Source organism: Bos grunniens, chromosome 27, assembly GCF_055505025.1.
Source record: "Bos grunniens cultivar Pamir isolate PY7600 chromosome 27, Bosgru_T2T1.0, whole genome shotgun sequence".
In the NCBI taxonomy this organism is placed as follows: Eukaryota; Metazoa; Chordata; class Mammalia; order Artiodactyla; family Bovidae; genus Bos; species Bos grunniens.
This window is the reverse complement of record NC_141191.1, coordinates 35678400-35697283: the sequence shown is the minus strand read 5'-3', so window position 1 is coordinate 35697283 and position 18884 is coordinate 35678400. Positions and strand designations below refer to the sequence as shown.

The 18884-nt window shown below is 43.0% G+C and overlaps 1 protein-coding gene across 1 annotated transcript in view; it reads right to left on the bottom strand.

Annotated features, from left to right (window-relative positions):
* PLEKHA2 (pleckstrin homology domain containing A2) overlaps positions 1-14233 on the bottom strand; it is an 82295-nt gene extending 68062 nt beyond the window's left edge. Inside the window, exons 1-3 of the mRNA XM_086380377.1 lie at positions 13915-14233; positions 12884-13190; positions 11671-11826 (exon numbers count right to left, since the gene is read on the bottom strand). The gene's annotated coding sequence lies outside the window, so the exon portion shown is untranslated. The remainder of the gene's footprint in view (positions 1-11670; positions 11827-12883; positions 13191-13914) is intronic.
* Positions 14234-18884: the final 4651 nt, after the last annotated feature.

The following is an 18884-nucleotide window of genomic DNA, read 5'->3' as shown; positions in this document are numbered from 1 at the left end:
CCGCATTGTTCTCTGTCCTTAAAGACACGCATTATATAAGGTACCAGGTTGCAGCTGGGGCCAGTGACTTCTGTTGGGGAAAGTGTGGGACTGAAGAGGCCAAGGTCAGTGGTTGATCTTGGTTCAGGCTGGTTCATTTTGCACAAAGATAAATTGCTCCAAGGCCATTGCACTTCTAATGCTAGCTGGTCATTTTGTAGAGTTGCTATTGGTTTCAGTAGCCAAGTACCATACATCTCTCGAAAGATAACTCAAACTACTATTGTTCTATTCAGTTCTATTCACTCAGCGAACAATTATCTGAACCTATTAACCATTTTTTCCTCCCATATAACTTGTACTCAGTCACATCCAACACCTTGAGACCCTTTAGGCTGTAGCCCACCAGCTTGCTCTGTCCATGGGATTTCCCAGGCAAGAATACTGGAGTGGGTTGCCATTTCCTCCTCCAGGGGATCTTCCCAATCCTGGGACTGAACTCAAGCCTCCTGTGTCTCCTGCATTGCAGGTGGATTCTTTGCCACTGTGCCACCTGGGAAGCCAAGGAGAGATGTAGATTGCCCTCCCTTGGGCTGTCCACCAACTCCTGTCATGGTGTGGTCCACAGATGGAGAGGGGGCCGGCTGGCAAGTCAGAGCAGAGCAGGCAGCTCCAGTGTCTACAGGAAATTCAGTTTTACCTGCCACATCAAGGGTGACCCAAGGCTCCGCTGGGATAATGAGAGTGGATCAAGTGGGATCCATAGCCAAGGCAGGCCCTCGGGCCACATTGTTCAGTATGTGGGCTCTCTCATCCAGCTTATTCACAAAGAACTGGGGCTGGTCAGGGTTGCCTCTCCAGCGTCCCCCAGTAGGGCGCTGAGGATATTCCCGCTTCCAGTGCCCTCCTTTATGATAAAAAGCACATTGGTTCAGGCCTAGGCAGCTTCTTGGTGGTCTGTCCAGCTTTCTCAGTCTTTCAAGTTCCCCTCGAAGTGGTGGGTGAATCAGAACAGCCAAGAGTATATATGTCAAATAATACATTCGCTGCAGCATTGCTCATAATAGTGAAATTTGGAAATCACTGTCATATTCCTCAGTGAGGGACTGACCAGGTAAATACTGTTCAGTTCAGTCGCTCAGTCATGTCTGACTCTTTGCGACCCCATGAATCGCAGTACGACAGGCCTCCCTGTCCATCACCAACTCCCATAGTTCACCCAAACTCATGTGCATAGTCGGTGATGCCATCCAGCCATCTCATAGAACTAACACCCAAAAAACATGTCCTTTTCATTATAGGGGCCTGGAATGCAAAAGTAGGAAGTCAAGAAACACCCGGAGTAACAGGCCAGTTTGGCCTTGGAGTACAGAATGAAGCAGGGCAAAGGCTAATAGAGTTTTGCCAAGATAACGCACTGGTCATAGCAAACACCCTCTTCCAACAACACAAGAGAAGACTCTATACATGGACATCACCAGATGGTCAACACTGAAATCAGACTGATTATATTCTTTGCAGCCAAAGATGGAGAAGCTCTATACAGTCAGCAAAAACAAGACCGGGAACTGACTGTGGCTCAGATCATGAACTCCTTATTGCCAAATTCAGACTTAAATTGAAGAAAGTAGGGAAAACCACTAGACCACTCAGGTATGACCTAAATCAAATCCTTTATGATTACACAATGGATATGAGAAATAGATTTAAGGGACAAGATCTGACAGAGTGCCTGATGAACTATGAATGGAGGGTCATGACATTGTACAGGAGACAGGGATCAAGACTATCCCCATGGAAAAAAATTACTGTTACAACCACATAATTTTATACTGTGTTGTTGTTCAGTAGCTAAGTCATGCCTGACTCTTTGTGACCCCATAAACTGCAGCATGCCAGGCTTCTCTGTCCTTCACTATCTCCCGGAGTTAGCTCAAACTCATGCTCACTGACTCAGTGAAACCATCCAACCATCTCATCCTCTGTTGCCCCCTTCTCCTACTGCCCTCAATCTTTCCCAGCATTAGGGTCTTTTCCTATGAGTTGGCTCCTTGCATCAGGTGGCCAAAGTATTGGAGCTAAGATCTGACATGCCTCTTGGTCAAGAAAACATAAAACAGAAGCAACATTGTAACAAATTCAATACAGACTTTAAAAAATTGTCCACATCAAAAAAAAAAAAAGAGCTAGTGGAGGTTTTTGAACAAGGTAGTCACACAATTAGAAGTGAATAAGCAGCAATTTCATAGTTTGTGGCTTCATGGTAACTGGTCTCTAACACCAAGCTACCACCAGGGATGTGACTCCTGACTCTCTCCCAAATGAGCTGTGTAGTCATGCACCAGATACCCTACTTTTCTGTATTTCTATAAAACAGAGAAGGTGGTGATAACACATAACCTATCTTATACCACTGTTGTTGAGATTCAGTGAGTTAATGTTCTTAGGGCACATGGTAATTGCTGAGAATGTCAGTTAAATTTTAACAGTTTCATACCTTTGGATTAAAATCTTTGCATTTCATTTTGAAACTTTTACTAAAAAGAGCTCACATTACATGACAAATTATTAGCTGTTCCTTCTTCACACTTTCACAGGATTATAGATAATCAATCCTGTTTTACACAGATGAAAGAATTTAGGTTTTTAAGGAGAGAGAGACACTCTTGGAATCACAGAGCCAGACATGAATTCTGAGTCTTGGCTCAGTGGTCCCCTAAGCTTTTTTGCTTAGCTCCAATCCTCAGCTTTGAGAACAGAAAAAGATAGAAGAACACTGGCAATTTCTGTTTATAGGATAAGGGAAAGAGTGGTAAGGGACATTAATAAAGTAAAATCAAAAGAGAGAAAACTTCTATGAAATGCCTGGAAGTGTGTATGTAAAATCAAATTTTATATACATGAGTGTATACATATTGATATGTGTGTATTACAGTGAATTATGCTGCCTCTCAAAATAAAACGTGTATGTTGAAGACCTAACTCACAATCTGACTGCATTTAGAGATAGAGCCTTTTAAGAAGTAGTTAAGGTTAACTGAGCTCATGAGGGTGAGGTCCTAATCCAACAGAACTGATAGCCATATAAGAAGAGGAAGCGATCTCGCCCTGTCTCCAGGGCACACAGAAAGGCCGTGTGAACACACAACAGGGCAGCCATCTGCAATCCTAGAAGAGAGCTCTCGCCAGAGCCCAACCTAGCTGGCAACCCCCTCCCGGACTCCAGCCTCCAGAACGCTGAGAAAAGAAATTTCTGTTGTTTGAGCCACCCACTCTATAGTACTTCTTATGCTCATACATATAGAGAGAGACAGTACTTACGGACACATGCCAGAATTACTTCCCAGTGACAGAGTTTGGAAAACATTGCCATACTGTTAAATCTGACGCTAATATAAACTTCAAAACGAAGCGCCCATCCAGCCCCCAGAAATAACAGTCTCCTGGCCAAATGCACCATTCCTATTGATTCATGTGATGGCATTGTTTTTCCGTCAGTTTGAATAAAGGCAGTGCATGGCTGGGATTCCTGCATTCCCCGAGATTACAAGGAAAGAACTGGGTCTGTGGAATCAGAGAGAGAGAGAGAATGAATAGACAGACATTAGTACCTTAGGTTTGGATCCATGACCGTGCTTTGGTTCTATAGTTAACATATTTTTGCTTAGACTAGTTTCATAATTCATTTCCTCAGCACCAAGCCTACATGAGGGCTACAATTAGAAAATACTGGGGTGAAGGTGGTCAGAGTTGGTAGCTGGAATAAACTCTGTCCGGTTTATTCCAAGAGATGCCTGTGGTGGTCAGTGAACCGGATTGGCTATTACCTCAGTGATTCTCAACACAAGCTGGTGATTACAAAACAAAGAAAATCAAACAGGATATTTGGACAGATGGATTTATGTCCTTCCATTATTTTGTTATTAGGAAATACATGCACGCCGTACAAAGTTCAAAAGGGACAAAAGAGGAAGGATGAACAAATATTTTATTCTAAAAAGTCTTTTTTTTCCTGAACTTTCCAAGTATTCTTCCCTAAGCATGTATTATTTTATGATTATGGGGAAAAATGTTACTTTTATAGGCAAATAACTAGCTTTTAATTTAAAAATACCGCAGACATCTTATAGTTGCTTTGTGACTAAAAAAACTAACTTTATCTTCAACTTAAAAATACTTGTGAGTCCATGGATGTATTTTTCAAGAAATTTTAGCCAATTTTGTATCCGTTCACATTAAAACTCCTGCCACTGGAAAAGATATATGAAACCTGACTGGCAGTTTGAACCTCCAGACCTGTGAAGTTCAGTGTGAGTCACCGGAGACAGGTAATTTACTAAGGAATCTTCTTTCAAATTTCACCATAATTTGTACAATGACTCCACATGTCTGTCAAACTTTGTTAAAATTAAGTGTAATACTAGGCTGGAGAGTTAAACCCAGTTCAGCTTCATTCCGTCATTTAGTAATTAAACAATAACAAGCTAAATTTATCCTTACACCTAATACATAATGACAGTTTGGATGTTCTAATTGGATAAGTGGCCAAATGCTCCCTCCAGCATCTGATGTCAGAAGATGTCACAGTGCTGGCTGGCTGCCAGACATATCAGGAACATGGTCTTGACCTGGAGGTCACTTTCTGGCAACTTCAGTCTCTGGAAGAGCACTCTGAACCGGAAGATAAGAGAGAAAGAGCCTCTGAATAGCCAAGTCCCTGTGTCTTCACGGAGATGCTTTTTTTAGGCTTGCTTATTGATTCTGGCTAAAGATCTAATTTCAAAAGGTCCAGTTATGTGGTTTCCCAGTCCTCAGTGGACTAGAAACCAAGAAAATAGACAAGGTTTTGGAGATGGAGAGGGCCGGGGGAGGGAAAAATGACTTTATTCAGTTCATTCCTCTCTCTGTAAATGGATTACCTGACAACAACAAAGGAGAGAGAGAAAAGTTAATAAGCATTCCCCGAAGTTATATGTGCCCAAGACAATCTTCATCACTTTTGGTGATGACTTTGGGGTAGGAAAAAGTGGTTGAACTGTGATGGGCGCCTTGATTTTAGGTGAGAAGTTTCATAGTTTTGCTAGTAAGAGTGGTGAACTCGAGATCATTTCTGAGGTGGTTAAGAGAGGACAGGATTCATTCATGCTCTTGTATATTTTTAAAACATTATATCATGTGCGTTATGTTTCTTTTGCTTAGTAATATACTTTTTCAAATTATTTAATGCCCCTACAAAAGACTTTAAAGTAAAAGTACATGAAAAGAAAATTGTACAAATTAAAATATGGAAGACCTGGAACCATAAAACTCTAGAAGAAAACATGGGTAAGTTCCTTGACATTGGTCTTGGAAATTATTCTTGTTGGATTTGACACCAAAAGCAACAAAAGGCAACAGAAGCAAAAACAAACAAACGGCGCTGCACCAAACTAAAATTCTTCTGTCCCGGAAGAAAGCAAAGGAAAGAAAACCATCAACAAGATGAAAAGGGACCCTACAGAATGGGAGGAAATGTTACAAATCATATATCTGATAAGGGGTTAATATCCAAAATATATAAAGAAGTCATGTAACTCAACAACAAGGAAAAAACCAACAATCTGATTTTTTAAATAGGCAGAAGAGCTGAATAGACATTTTTCCAAAGAAGATATACAGATAGCTGACAGGTACCTGAAGGGATGCTCAGCATCATTCACCAGTGGGGAAATGCAAGTCACAACCACAATGAATATCACTTCACATGAATGAAGATGGCTTTTATCAAAAAGACAGCAAAGGAGAAGTCAGCAAGATGTGGAGAAAAGGGAACCCTTGGGCCCTGTTGGAATGCAAATTGGTGTAGCCACTATGGAAAACAGTATGGAGGTTCCTCAAAAAATTAAAAATAGAACAACCGTATGATCCAGCAGTTCCACTTCTGTGTATATATCAGAAAGAAACAAAATCACTGTCTCAAAAAAGATATCTGCACTCCCAGGTTCATTGCAGCATTATTCACCATAGCTAAGACAGAGAAACAAACTCAGTGCCCACTGACAGATGACTAGATAAGGAAAAAGTGACATATATTCAATGAAATACCCTTCAGCCATAAAGAAGGAAATCCTGCCAATTGCCACAACATGGGTGGACCTTGAAGGCATTATACTAAGTGAAGTAAGACAGAGGAAAAACAGATTCTGTACGAACTCGCTTATATGTGGAATCTAAAAACCCCTGAACTTACAGAAACAGAGAACAGATTGGTGGTCGCCAGAGGCGAGTGGTGGGAGCTGGGGGTGGGGGTCGATGTAGGGGGAGAGAAGGTGGTCAAAAGGTGCAAATTTCCAGTTATAAGATAAATCAGTTCTGGGGCTGGATTGTACAGCATGGTAACTATAGCTAACTGTACCACATTGTGTATTTGAAAGTGAATACAAGAGTAGGTCTCAATGTGTACATCACAGAAAGAACTATCATTTACTCTTCTGTTCTGATGTGAATAACAGTGCTTCTCAAATTTGAAACTATCACAACATTGTTAAATGACTATGTTGTTGTTCAGTCGCTAAGTCACGTCTGACTCTGCAATCCCATGGACTGTGACTCCTCTGTCTTCGACTATCCCCCAGAGTTTGCTCAAATTCATGTCTATTGAGTCAGTGATGCTATCGAACCATCTCATCCTCTGCAGCCCCTTCTCCTCCCGCCCTCAGGCTTTCCCAGCATCAGGGTCTTTTCCAATGAGTCAGCTCTTTGCATCAGGTGGCCAAAGTATTGGCGCTTCAGCTTCAGCAACAGCTCTTCCAATGAATGTTCAGGGTAGATTTGCTTTAGGATTGACTGGTTGGATCTCCTTGCAGTCCAAGGGACTCTCAGGAGTCTTCTCTAGCACCACAATTAGAAAGCATCAATTCTTTGTTGCCCAACCTTCTTTATGGTCCAACTCTCACATCTCTACATGACTACTGAAGAAACCATAGCTTTGACTAGATGGACTTTTGTCAGCAAAGTGGTGTCTCTGCTTTTTAATACACTGTCTACGTTTGTCATAGCTTTTCTTCCAAGGAGCAGCATCTTTTACTTTTATGGCTGCAGTCACCATCCACGGTGATTTTGGAGCCCAAGAAAAGAAAAGTAACTGCTTCTACTTTTTCCCTTTTATTTGCCATGAAATGATGGAACCAGATGCCATGATCTTAGTTTTTCAGCACTGAGTTTCAAGTCAACTGTTTTCACTCTCCTCTTTCACCCTTATCAAGAGGCTCTTTAGTTCCTCATTTCTCCCCAACTTCAACTGCTCCAGTCCCTATGACTGAGCTTCTCCATGTGGATTTCCTCTGCCATATGGACATATGGTTGCTTCCATTCTTTTTTTTTTTTTTTTGCCTTCCTTAGAAAGAAAATCCACCAGAACCTCGGCTGCTATTTGAGGTAGTCAGTCTCCTATGAGGGGTTTGCATCAGGGTCTGTTAGATGACTTCAATTAGTTACTATCCAGGACTGTGGCGGCTCCCCTGTACTCAGAAGGTGACAAGCAAGCATTAGAGTAGAAGTCAAGTCTGTTAGAATGTAGCTTTGTAATTACATGTTACTGAGTACACCATGAGTCAAACCATGGCCAATGAAAAGTAACTGCATATTCTTGAAATAGTTCTGTGGTGAGCTCCAGGGGCTGGTTTATTTTTGGTTTCTCCAATTTAAGCCCTTGTATCATGACCCTGCAACTACCACCCAGTTCAGAGTAGAAGGGCAGCGTGATGGGGTACCAAGAACTTGGGACCAGGAATCCTCTGAAATTTTAGTAAAATGATGCTGACATGTTTTATTGTTCAAAGTTATAAAGTGTCTAGAAATGTAAGTATTATGAGCAGAAATGGCAGGGAGACAATGATATAAAACAGTGATCAAACTTCACCAACACCCGCTAAAAATTGCTGGAGGACTTCCCTGGTGGGCCAGTGTTTACGAATCCACATGCCATTGCAGGAGACACAGGTTCAATCTCTGGTCCAAGAGGATGCCACATGTCAAGGGGCAGCTGGGCCAGGACTGGGCAACTACTGAGCCCTTGTGCCTAGAGCCTGTGCTCCACAACAACAGAAGCCACGACAGGAGAAGCCCTCTCACAGCAACTGGAGAGTAGCCCCTGTTCACTGCAACGAGAGAAAACCCACTTACCGAAAAAAGACCCAGCACAGCAAAAAGAAAATAAATAAGTTAACATTAATTTTTTAAATGCTGGAAAACTATGTATCCCTACACACATTTTTAAGTTGACATTTGTAACTTTTAATCACAAGTTTGAGTGATTGTAAAAAATGTGTTCTGCCAATTGTTAATTAACATAGGATATTTTTAAATGAAACTGTCATATCACTCTTTTTAAAGGTATCCAATAGAAATCAATTATCATAGTAGCTTGACACTGCCATTCCTTTTTAGAAAAGAACAAGTAGCTCTTTAACAGTAGGAGATGTTAAATTTTTCCCTTTCCTCCTTAAACTCTATTTTCATTCCACTTCTAGAGAAGTTTATCCAAATGTCATATATTTTTGATATCTTTTATTACTTTAACATCTATTATTTGGACATCTCTTTCTGATTATCCCATCCCATTTTCTGAAACAAAAATGCCTCTATAAACTGATTTTACAATTTAGAAATTAAAAACTATCCTGCGACCTTCAGGCTCCAAGTGTGAAGACATTTTTTTGGAGACTAACTCACCATTGCCATAATTTGTAACAAGATAAATATACATGTCACTGATCACTAAACATGAAGCAGTAGAATGTTACTGGAAATTATTCTCTTAATGAGATGGATGAGGATGAATTTTAAAATATGTTATTTTTATATATTTACATATGTATGTAATTAGTTCAAATATTCATCAATTAATATTACTTGGTGCAAGAATGAGCAGGTATAGCACCAATACGATCCCTATTTCTTATTTTCATGCACTGAGGAAACTTGTTGACCTGAACAAATAGATGGGGCTGTATGGAGTTTTGTTACAGCAGTGTTTAGGGTTAATCAGAAGAAAGGCTTCAGAGCAGGGTCTGTTATGACTGAGTGAACACAAACCCTGTGCAAAGATTTCCAGCCAGTTCAGCTTTGCTAGGGGACTTAAAATCTGTTTTCATGTCATCAGAGCACTGTTCACAATAGCTAAGAGACGGAAGCAACCTAAATGTCCTCCAACAGAGGAATGGATAAAGAAGGTGGAGTACATACATACAGTGGAGTTTTACTGTGTGTGTGTACTCGGCCATTAAAAATAATGAAATAAGGCCATGTGCAACAACATGGATGGACTTAGAGACTGTCATGCAGAGTGAGATAAGTCAGACAGGGAAGGAGAAGTATTGTATGACGTCCTTTATACGTGGAATCTTAAAAAGACATGATACAGAACAGAAGCAGACTCACAGACTTAGAGAACAAACTTATGGGAAGGGTGGGGGAAAGGAGAGTTAGGGAGTTTAGAATCAACATGGGCACATTGCTGGATTTAAAACGGATAACCAACAAGGACCTACTGTATAGCACAGAGAACTCTGCTCAATGTTATGTGGCAGCCTAGATGGGAGGGGAGTTTTGGGGGAGAATACATGTATGTGTATGGCTGAGTCCCTATCCCGTCCGCCTGAAACTATCACAACATTGTTAACAGACTATAACTCTAATATAAAATTAAAAGTTTATAAAAAAAATAAAACAAAAGGAAATCTGCTTTTCAGCAGAGCTGAATTTGGCAGTGTTGCTCAATATTTTGAACTCCTTCGAACTGTAGGTCAGCCATCACTTCCAAAATTACTCTGTGGGGGAGGTTGGGGGGAGCATATGGCAACTCTCTGTACTGTCTGCTCAGTTCTCCTGCAAACCTGAAACTGCTCTTAAAAATAAAGTCTTCTTTTTTTTTAATTACTATAATGATCTATCAGTGGTCAACTCAGTTAGGATTTTTTCTTCCAAGTTTTACAGAAGATCATACATTGGAAGCCACCTACCTTGCAAAGTGACTTGCACCTCAGTTACAAAGGCTTTTGCTTTCTCAACGCAAACACCGATGTTTATTTTGACCGTGGAGAGTGGCATGTGGGATCTTAGTTTCTGAACCAGGAATGGAACCCATGTCCCCCGCAGTGGAAGCGAGAAGTCTTACCCACTAGATCACCAGTGAAGTCCCTCATTCTATTTTTATTTTAACGTTTTTTCAAAAGTAATTATTTTGCTTATTGGTTATCTATTTTAAATACAGCAGTGCAAACAGAGATATTTTTACTCACCCCCTGTCTCCACCCTGGAGGTTTTTACAACAAAGGGCAATGCCTTTGTTTCCTTTTTTAGAAGAGAGAGAAGGCTGGTGTGAAAGGGCAGGTGGGAGCAGAGACAGATGGGCAGGCGCACATGAGACCTGGCTGTCTATCCATCTCCAGGAGATGGAGAAACTGATTCTCCTAAGACTGAGTCCTGTGGGGGCCGGTCCTTTAAACACCACCCAGGGGAGGTGACTTAAGTGTGTTGTTGCTCAGTCATGTCCGACTCTTTGTGACCCTATGGACTGTAGCCCACCAGGCTCCGCCATCCATGGGATTTTCTAGCCAAGAATACTGGAATGGGTTGCCATGCCCTCCTCCAGGGGATCTTCCCAACCCAAGGATCGAACTGCATGTCCTGCATTGCAGGCGGATTCTTTACCACCTGAGCCACCAAGGTGACTTAAGAACTACCTCAAATACACAGAATTGTAACATCAGACTTCTAGTAACGTATCCGCTGTTTGTCTGAAATTCAAATCGAACTGCAGGTCTAGTATCTATGGTCTACCTGGTAACCCTTCCTCATCGTAATCATCCATTTTCAGAGATGAGAGAAACTGGGACCTGAAAAGAACAAAGTACCAAGGATCTTTTATTGCTCCCTCCTCCGAATTCTTTACAGCTGATGTTTTCTCGCCTCTCATCACAGGGCCCATGCTTATCTGTCGCTCCTACGGTGATCCTATCCTCCTTACCCAGAGCAAAAACAACAACAATAACAAAACAAGCTATGATATGCATGAAAGGACAGAAGCTGTCGGGGGAAACTGAGACCAGGAACTGTCTTGAGAGAAGCAGAGAGAGCATGTGGGTACAGTGTGGGCGAAACATCTCTGCCCCATCACCTCAAAAACAGCGGCCAAAAAAAGGAGAGGGCATATAAAAAGACTCTGCTTTCAGGGCAGACTCCAAAGTTATATGAAATTTGTAAATATTCCCCATCACAGGCTAACCCGTGGATACATAACAGAAAACATCATTCAAGTCCAGCTGCGAGTCTGATCACCTTTGCCATACATCATCCTGAGCTGCTTCTTAGGAAAGATACTGATCAAGCCTTTCATTTTTTTTCTTTCCCCTTCTGTTCTGTTTACTATCACTGCCCTCTCTCACTCCCCTCCCATCTCCCAAGCACCAAAAATAATTTGAATTTCGAACCTCTTTTTGGCCTTCCTGTGGGTGTGGGAGGACCTCCCTTGAGAATTGGTCTGGATCTAGGTGGTGGCATCCAGAATTTAGCAGCACCTCTGTCCGTACCCCACTCCCGCCTCCCTTTCTCAACACTCGGGGTGTTCGGGTGCCTTCACCCACCCCCCAAACCTTCTCTATCTCATCGTTAGTGAGAGGAGCCCCTCAGGAATCTCCGGCCTTCACTTACCTGCCCTGGTTTGGGAAGAACAAGGCTCCTTGCACAAGAAAGCCAGCTTCTCATCAACTGTAGGAAGCCACCTCCACATGGCCAAGGAACAAGGTGATAGTGATAAGGAGGGAGGCCAGACCTGAGCCCCTCGGTTCAAGAGACCCAAGCAATTTCCTGTTTCAGAGACAGTTTTAAAAACGGAAAAACTGATTAAATTCATAGAGGAGAGTGTGTGTGTGCTTCCCTCTCCCCCAGTCACCCCCGTGACCCCTTGACCTTTCTCTGGGGAACAGCTGATCTGCTTTTCTAAAAAATCTCTCTAGGGACTTCCCTGGTGGCTGAGTAGTTCAGACTTCAGCTTCCACTGCAGGCAACACGGGTTCGATCCCTGATTGGGGAACTAAGATCCCACACGCTCTGTGGTGTGGTCAAAAAAAATTAAAAAAAAAAAATCTCTCTAGGTCTAACCCCAGCCCCTCCCTGGCCCTCTGTGCTCACAGTCGTTCCTTAGCTGGTGTCTCAATACCCTGGTACATTTTTGTTACAAGAATAAGGAAAGGGGGGTGGGGGAATGAGAAGGAGAAAAGGGCATGAGTTTTTTTGTAGTTTGGGACAGTTTTCGGTCAATGTTTTCATGACTTGTTTCTTCTCCCCTGTTTCTTTCCAAGCTGAAGACAGCACTCAGAAACACTGCTAGTTACCTGCGGGATGTTCTTTTCTTTCTCTGGTCCAACCTGAGATGCTCTTCCTGGATTTGGAGTTGGGAGGGAGGAGATGAGAGGGGTGATGTGCAGGGATGAAGAGCCAGTTTCAGGCACCAACCAGAGCCCCTGCTTTCGGTTCTGCAGAAAGCAGGGGCTCAGTGGACTCTGAGACTGTGGACGCTGAGCCCAGGATGGTGGGCACTCAGGTGCCTGGCCAAGGAGGAGAGAGGGCTCACCTCTCCCCTAGAGAGAGATGAGAGAGAAGGAGGAAGGGGGGAGATTGAGAAAGGAGGGAAGAAAGAAAAGGGGAAAAAATAAGGAAGAAAGAAAGGAGGAAGAGACAGAGGGAGGGCAAATTGTATATTCCTCTATTTTGACAGCTTCCTTATATTAAAATGGGTAATGATAATGCCCCACACACAGTGTTACTGTAAGGAATAAATAAAATGAAAGTATGGTAGTACAGGGCCTGATGTACAGTAGATGCTAAATTAATTTCATTGAGCATAAAGGACATATACACTTACCTTGTGTTTTCTTAGCTGTTTGCCTTCCCTCACTGGACTCTGAATGTCTTACTCATTTCCTCTGTCTGTGACAGGCTTCCCAGGTGGCTCAGTGGTAAAGAATCTGCCTGCCAATGCAGGAGATGAAGGTTCATTCCCTGGGTCGGGAAGATCCCCTGGAGTAGGAAATGGCAACCCATTCCGGTATTCTTGCCTGGAGAATTCCATGGGCGGAGAAGCCTTGTGGGTTACAGTCCAAGGGGTCGAAAAGAGTCAGACACGACTGAGTGACTGAGCATGCACATACTCCGTCTACCTATGACAGTGCCTGGAATATAGTAGACAATATATATTTTTAAATTAATTCATCAACTAATTAATACCCAGTCCCATCCTCACCTGGCCCTGTTTGCCCTGCTGGTCAAGAATATACTCTTCGCCCTCTCTCCCTATGCTCCCTGGACCACCATTCTGAAACTTAAACTCTGAACAAAGGTTGTCGGACCTGTAGTGGATGAAATGCCAGTACTCCACTTCCTAAAAATACCGAAGAGTTTTCTCAGCAAGCACAGGAAGGCAAGAGATTCAGAAGCGCAGACTGTGGGTTGTTGATATTTCTAAATCCACTGCAGAACCATGATGTGTTCAAATTAAAGCCAGAGTCCAAGGTGCTGTTTATATTCAAAGTATTATATTTTAAAGAGCAGAGGACATCAGCCTTCCCAACACATTCAAAGAGGGAGGAACAGCATTCTAAGAGAGAGAGAAAGAGGAAAAGGAATGAGGAAGAAAGAAAAAGGACGGAAGGGAGGGAGGGAAAGAAATAAAGCTGGAACAGTGGATTTTCAAACAGGCACATGGAAATCCCAGTTAAGCATGGTCTACTGGACACGTAATTTTATCTCTGCTGTCTCTTAAGCCTCCACTAAAATGATAGCAAAGGAGGAAAGGAACATACATCCTCAAGGACAAAGAATGTGAAAACAGCAACAACCAACAAAAAATGTTAAACCTTTTAAAAAACACAAAAGCTATGATCAGTGGAAACTAACCTATTATATCAGAAAAACCTAGACCTGTGAAGATTGGAAGCACCAAGAAACCAGCAGTTCAGCATCTCCAAGCCCCAGACAGGCTCAAGAATTCAAGGACCAGGAGCCTCTGAACTGGGTGGTGGAGGAGGTGTGGTTAGGGTGGGGCTGGAAACAGGAAGATGGGTTGAAAACTTGCGTGAGAAGGAAGAAGAGTGAACACGGAAGCCTTGGGGCTGAGGATCTAGGCTCCACCGAGGACAGAAATGAGAGTGGAACGGCAGTCAGGGGTGGAGTCATCGAAAGCCCGTGTACTGAATAGAGTGCCACCACTTGCCCCGGCCTCCGTCTATATTTGGCTGGAAAAAATGCTGAAGAAAGCTTAAATTTCCACAATGTCCACCCCTAACCCCTAGCAGGAATGTGGAGGAGTAATCTCACTGGGAAACGGTCCAGCCCAAGAGAAAAAATCAAGCATTTGTCTCCCGGTTCAACGGCTTTGACACAGCCCACCTGTCTTCAAACCCACAGTTATGCTCAACAGTTTCAAGTAGATTTTAGTGCCTCACTGGTAACTATGAACCACCATCAAGGACCGTAGAGAAGGGAACTCCCCAGCAGTCCAGGGGTTAGGACCCCAGGCTCTCACTGATCAGGAAACTAAGATCCCAGAAGTCACACAGTGCCACAAAAAAAAAAAAAAAATTGAATATTTGGGGGAATCCTCCAACGTAAAAGGTAGACTAAAACAAACGGAGGGAAAAAGGGAGCACTTTGAAGAAACAAAGGCAATGCAGGGACGGAAAAAATACTATTAATATAACATTGAGGTAAAAAAAAGATACTGTGTTCATTTTCAAAATGATAGTAATTTTCTAAAAATATCAGGATGCCTTTTAATGAGAGAGAGAGCATACAGAAAACAAAAAAGATGTCACAGAGGTTACAAATATGATAGAGAAAGAAATTCTTTCAGAGGGTTGAAAGGTCAAATTGAGGGAATCTACCAAAAGCTGAAATAGAAAGACAAAAAGTTGGAAAGTAAGAAAGATGAAAAAAAATTGATATAAATTCAGGAGACTCAATATCTGCTAAACGAGAGTTATGAAAAGAGAAAACAGAGAAACTAAATGAAGATGAGTCCCGGAACTGAAGTATGTCAATTGGAGGGATGGGGTGGAGAGGGAGGTGGGAGGGGTCCCAGAGGAAAGTGGACACGTGTGTGCCTATGGCTGATTCATGTGGATGTATGGCAAAAACCACCACAGTACTGTAATTATCCTCCAACTAAAATAAATAATTTTTAAAAAATGGCCAGTGAGTGCCCAGGACAAAGAGTGAAAGCAGACCCACACAAAGACACACACCAAGACACATCTCACATCGCTGTGAGACTTCAGAACCTCGGGGATCAAGAGAAGGCCCCAAAACTTCCAGAAAGAAGTATATCACACAGAGAAGTCAAGGAGTCAAAATGGCTTCAGACTTCTGAACAGCAGGACAAAGGGCTCAAGGCCTTCCAAAGGCACTGAAAGGATAAAACGATTTATAACCTAGACTTCTATACCCAACCAAAGTGTAAACCAATCATGAAAACAGAATAAAGATATTTTTCAGGCATCCGTTGTCTCAAAAAATTCACTTGCCATTCCCTTATTCTCAAAAAGCTACCGGAAGATGTACTCCTCCCTACCAAAGGAAGAGACAAACCAAGATCCCTGAAAAATAGGCCAAAGACAGGAGAGAGGTGGAAAGAATTCCCGGAATTAAAATGAAGGAAAGTTTCCAAATCATAGCTGTGCAGCAAACCCAGGGGGAAAGCAGTCCGTATCTGCTTTCTGGAGGACAGAGAAATCCAAGATTGTTGAATCTCGGACACATTCAAAGGAAAAAATAAGATCTGGATATGTTTGACTGTATTAGGAAGAATTTTATAGTTCTTGTTAGTTATAGGATTATGTTCTTATTTATAATACTAAGAAATTTATAATGCTTAAGTTATAATTTTATAATTTATAGTTAGAAGATGAATTAAAGATACATAGAAAACCAATTAAATAATAGTAACAACAACAAAGAGGCAATCATTAATTCCAGGAAAAACAAAAAGTTATATGGGAAAGGAAAAAGTAATCAACATGTGCTACAGGGCACTTCTCTGAACAATGTTTGCATTGTCAATGTAAACATCACATTATTACCTTACTGACGTAAACACAGACTATTGATTTGATAAAAATTGTTACGTAACTGGAAGGGAGAGTAATTAGGAAGCTAGAATCTCACATTCTGGAGTAAGATAGCCATAGAAGGAAAAATCAAGAACTAGCAGCATAAGCATGACATATAATACTAGGAAAGTAAACAGCATCGGATATAGCTGATTGATAGTGACTGCCTCCCAGGCAAGGATGACAGTTGAAGCAAGGGGCTATTTTTGTTGATGAGCCTTGTAGCGCTATTTCATGTTTTAAAAACTGAGCGCTTCTGTGGCTTCCATATGATTGCTTGAAACTTGACCAACCAGACAATCTGAGTTCGGCTCCTCTTCTTCCCATCCCGCTATAGAATTTCAGTTTCTCGTACGTCAGATGAGCTGATGGTGTCAGAAGAGGGGTGTTAATCAGAGCCCTGGAGAGGAGTCTCCCCAAACACTCTTCTCATCCTCTGAGCTCCCAGGACATGAAATTTATCCCTTTCCCATAATACTTAGGTTTACTCAACCTCTAGAGTAAACTGGAGAGATTTGGGGGCATTTTTATGGAGGTTGGAGAAAGTTTTTATTCCATTTTCTTTTACATGAGATAAAGACAAGAGGCAGAGCTAGGGCAGTATTGGGAACCTGGTCTCCACGTGTGTTTGATGACATCACATTCCGATCTCCTAAACCCGATCAAATATTTTTGCCCTTTCTCCCCAAACCGGTTGAAAACGTTCTCATGGTTAGTCAAGTCGCTCAGTCATGTCTGACTCTTTGCGACCCCATGGACCCCATGGAGCCTACCAGGCTCCTCAGTCCGTGGGATTTTCAAGGCAAGAGTGCTGGCGTGGGTTGCCATTTCCTTCTCCAGAGGATCTTCCCCACCCAGGGATTGAACCCAGGTCTCTCGCAGTGTAGGCAGACGCTTTACCGTCTGAGCCAACAGGGAAGTCCATGGTTAGGGACCATCACTAATGTGTGTTTTGTTTGCTTGGTTGAGGATTTTGGTTTGGGGTTTTTTTTTTTTCCCATTCCCCACAGATCATGACAGTGGCTTGATTACTATTTGCCCGTCCTGCCTTGGTGAGAGTCCTGCAGTGCACGTGTCCATAAAGGGGGACAGGTTTATTTTAAAAGAGAATAAGAAAAGCATGATGGGGGTGGGGGATTTTAGTCACAGGACCCGAGGAACTGCTTGAGTGGTTCCCTGTACCACCTTCTGTTTCTGTTTTTGGCTGGTCATTTTATCCAGTTCCTGGCGACATCACTGTGCTAGGTACCAGAAAGCACCAAGACCTCAGCTATCCTGTGCCCCTGCTGTCCTGAGCGACCTTGAGAAATTCAGGTATATTAGCTTCATTTTTCTCCCCAGGGAAGATAAATCATTAGATCGGCTGATTGTTACAGGCCCTTCTCACGCTAAGATTGCACAAGTCTTGACTGTTTATGAGGAAGCAGACACATTGCCAGGGCTGCTGGGGGCTGTGCCCCCACAGGGGGGAAGGATAGGGTTGTTCAATATGGAAGGAAGAGGGGAAAAATAGTCATACCAGGTGGCAGAGGGCCGAGCCGGGCAACAGATGTGAAAAGGGAAGTAAAATAAAGCGTGAGTTAACTGCAGGTGGAATAATCCATGAGGAAAAGAGTACCTCCACCCACATTGCTTCAGGTGACTTTGGCAAGAGCGGCCTGTGCCGAGCTCGGTCATCCCAGAAAACAGTAACAATACGGTTTCCATCGGCGTCATTGATTCAGAAGAGGACCGCTGCTAACCATGTGGGGCCAAAAGCCAGTGAGCGTTTGGGGTGAGGGCTGGGAGGGCTTGCGGTGGGAAGGGAGGGAGAGCTGGAAAGCATCTTATAATTACCAGTCAGGCGGAACTGGCCCCAGTGTCTACTCACCCAGGGTACTTGGCCACACGTCTCAGCTTTGAGGAAGCCCCCCTCCCCTCCCCACACCTTGGATCGCCTGAAAAATGCCCTTTCTCCAGCCCCAACTTCTCTGATTCCTGGGAAGGAGTCTCCGTGTTCTTCCTCAGGTACCAATGGGTCCCTGCTTTAATTTGAATCCGTCCCCCTATCCCACCTTCGTTGTTGTTCAGTCGCTCAGAAGTGTGCGACTCTTTGTGACCCCATGGACTGGACTGCAGCATGCCGGGCTCCTCTGTCCCTCACCATCTCCTGGACTTTGCTCAAACTCAAGTCCCACCTACGTGGCTCAATCGATTGGTCCATGGATGAGTCTGTGACCCATGTCTGGCCCATTCGTCAACTTATTTGGGATGTTTCAAATCAGAGCTGAATTCATTTTTTTTCTTCAGCTACGACAGCAACAGAGATGATTTTTCATACACATGTTACACTCAGCCATAGCTGAGACCAGAATTAGTCCAGATGATCACAGGTCCAGGGCAAAGGCCCGAAGGGGACCATTTTGATACGAGCAAGGTGGGTCTCTCAAAGGTGGTCCAGGCCATCAGAATGGCCTCAGATGTTCCAGATCCATTGAGACAAGTTCTAGACAGTAGGCATGCAGTCCAGAAATTGGTACCATTGTCCCTAGAAACAAGGCTTCCCTTGTTTCTGCTCCCGTGGCTGCCATGGGGATACAAGTTCACTTGGACTTCTGCCTTGTCTCCTCTTTTGCACTTCAGCCTGTGTATTTGCTTCTTTTTCCACTTAGCTCTCATGGCATGGAGGTTTCTCAGAAGATGGTGCTAAGGCCAAAAGAGTCTAGTGTTAGTCGCTGGGTCGTGTCTGACTCTTTGTGACCCCATGGACTGTAGCCTGCC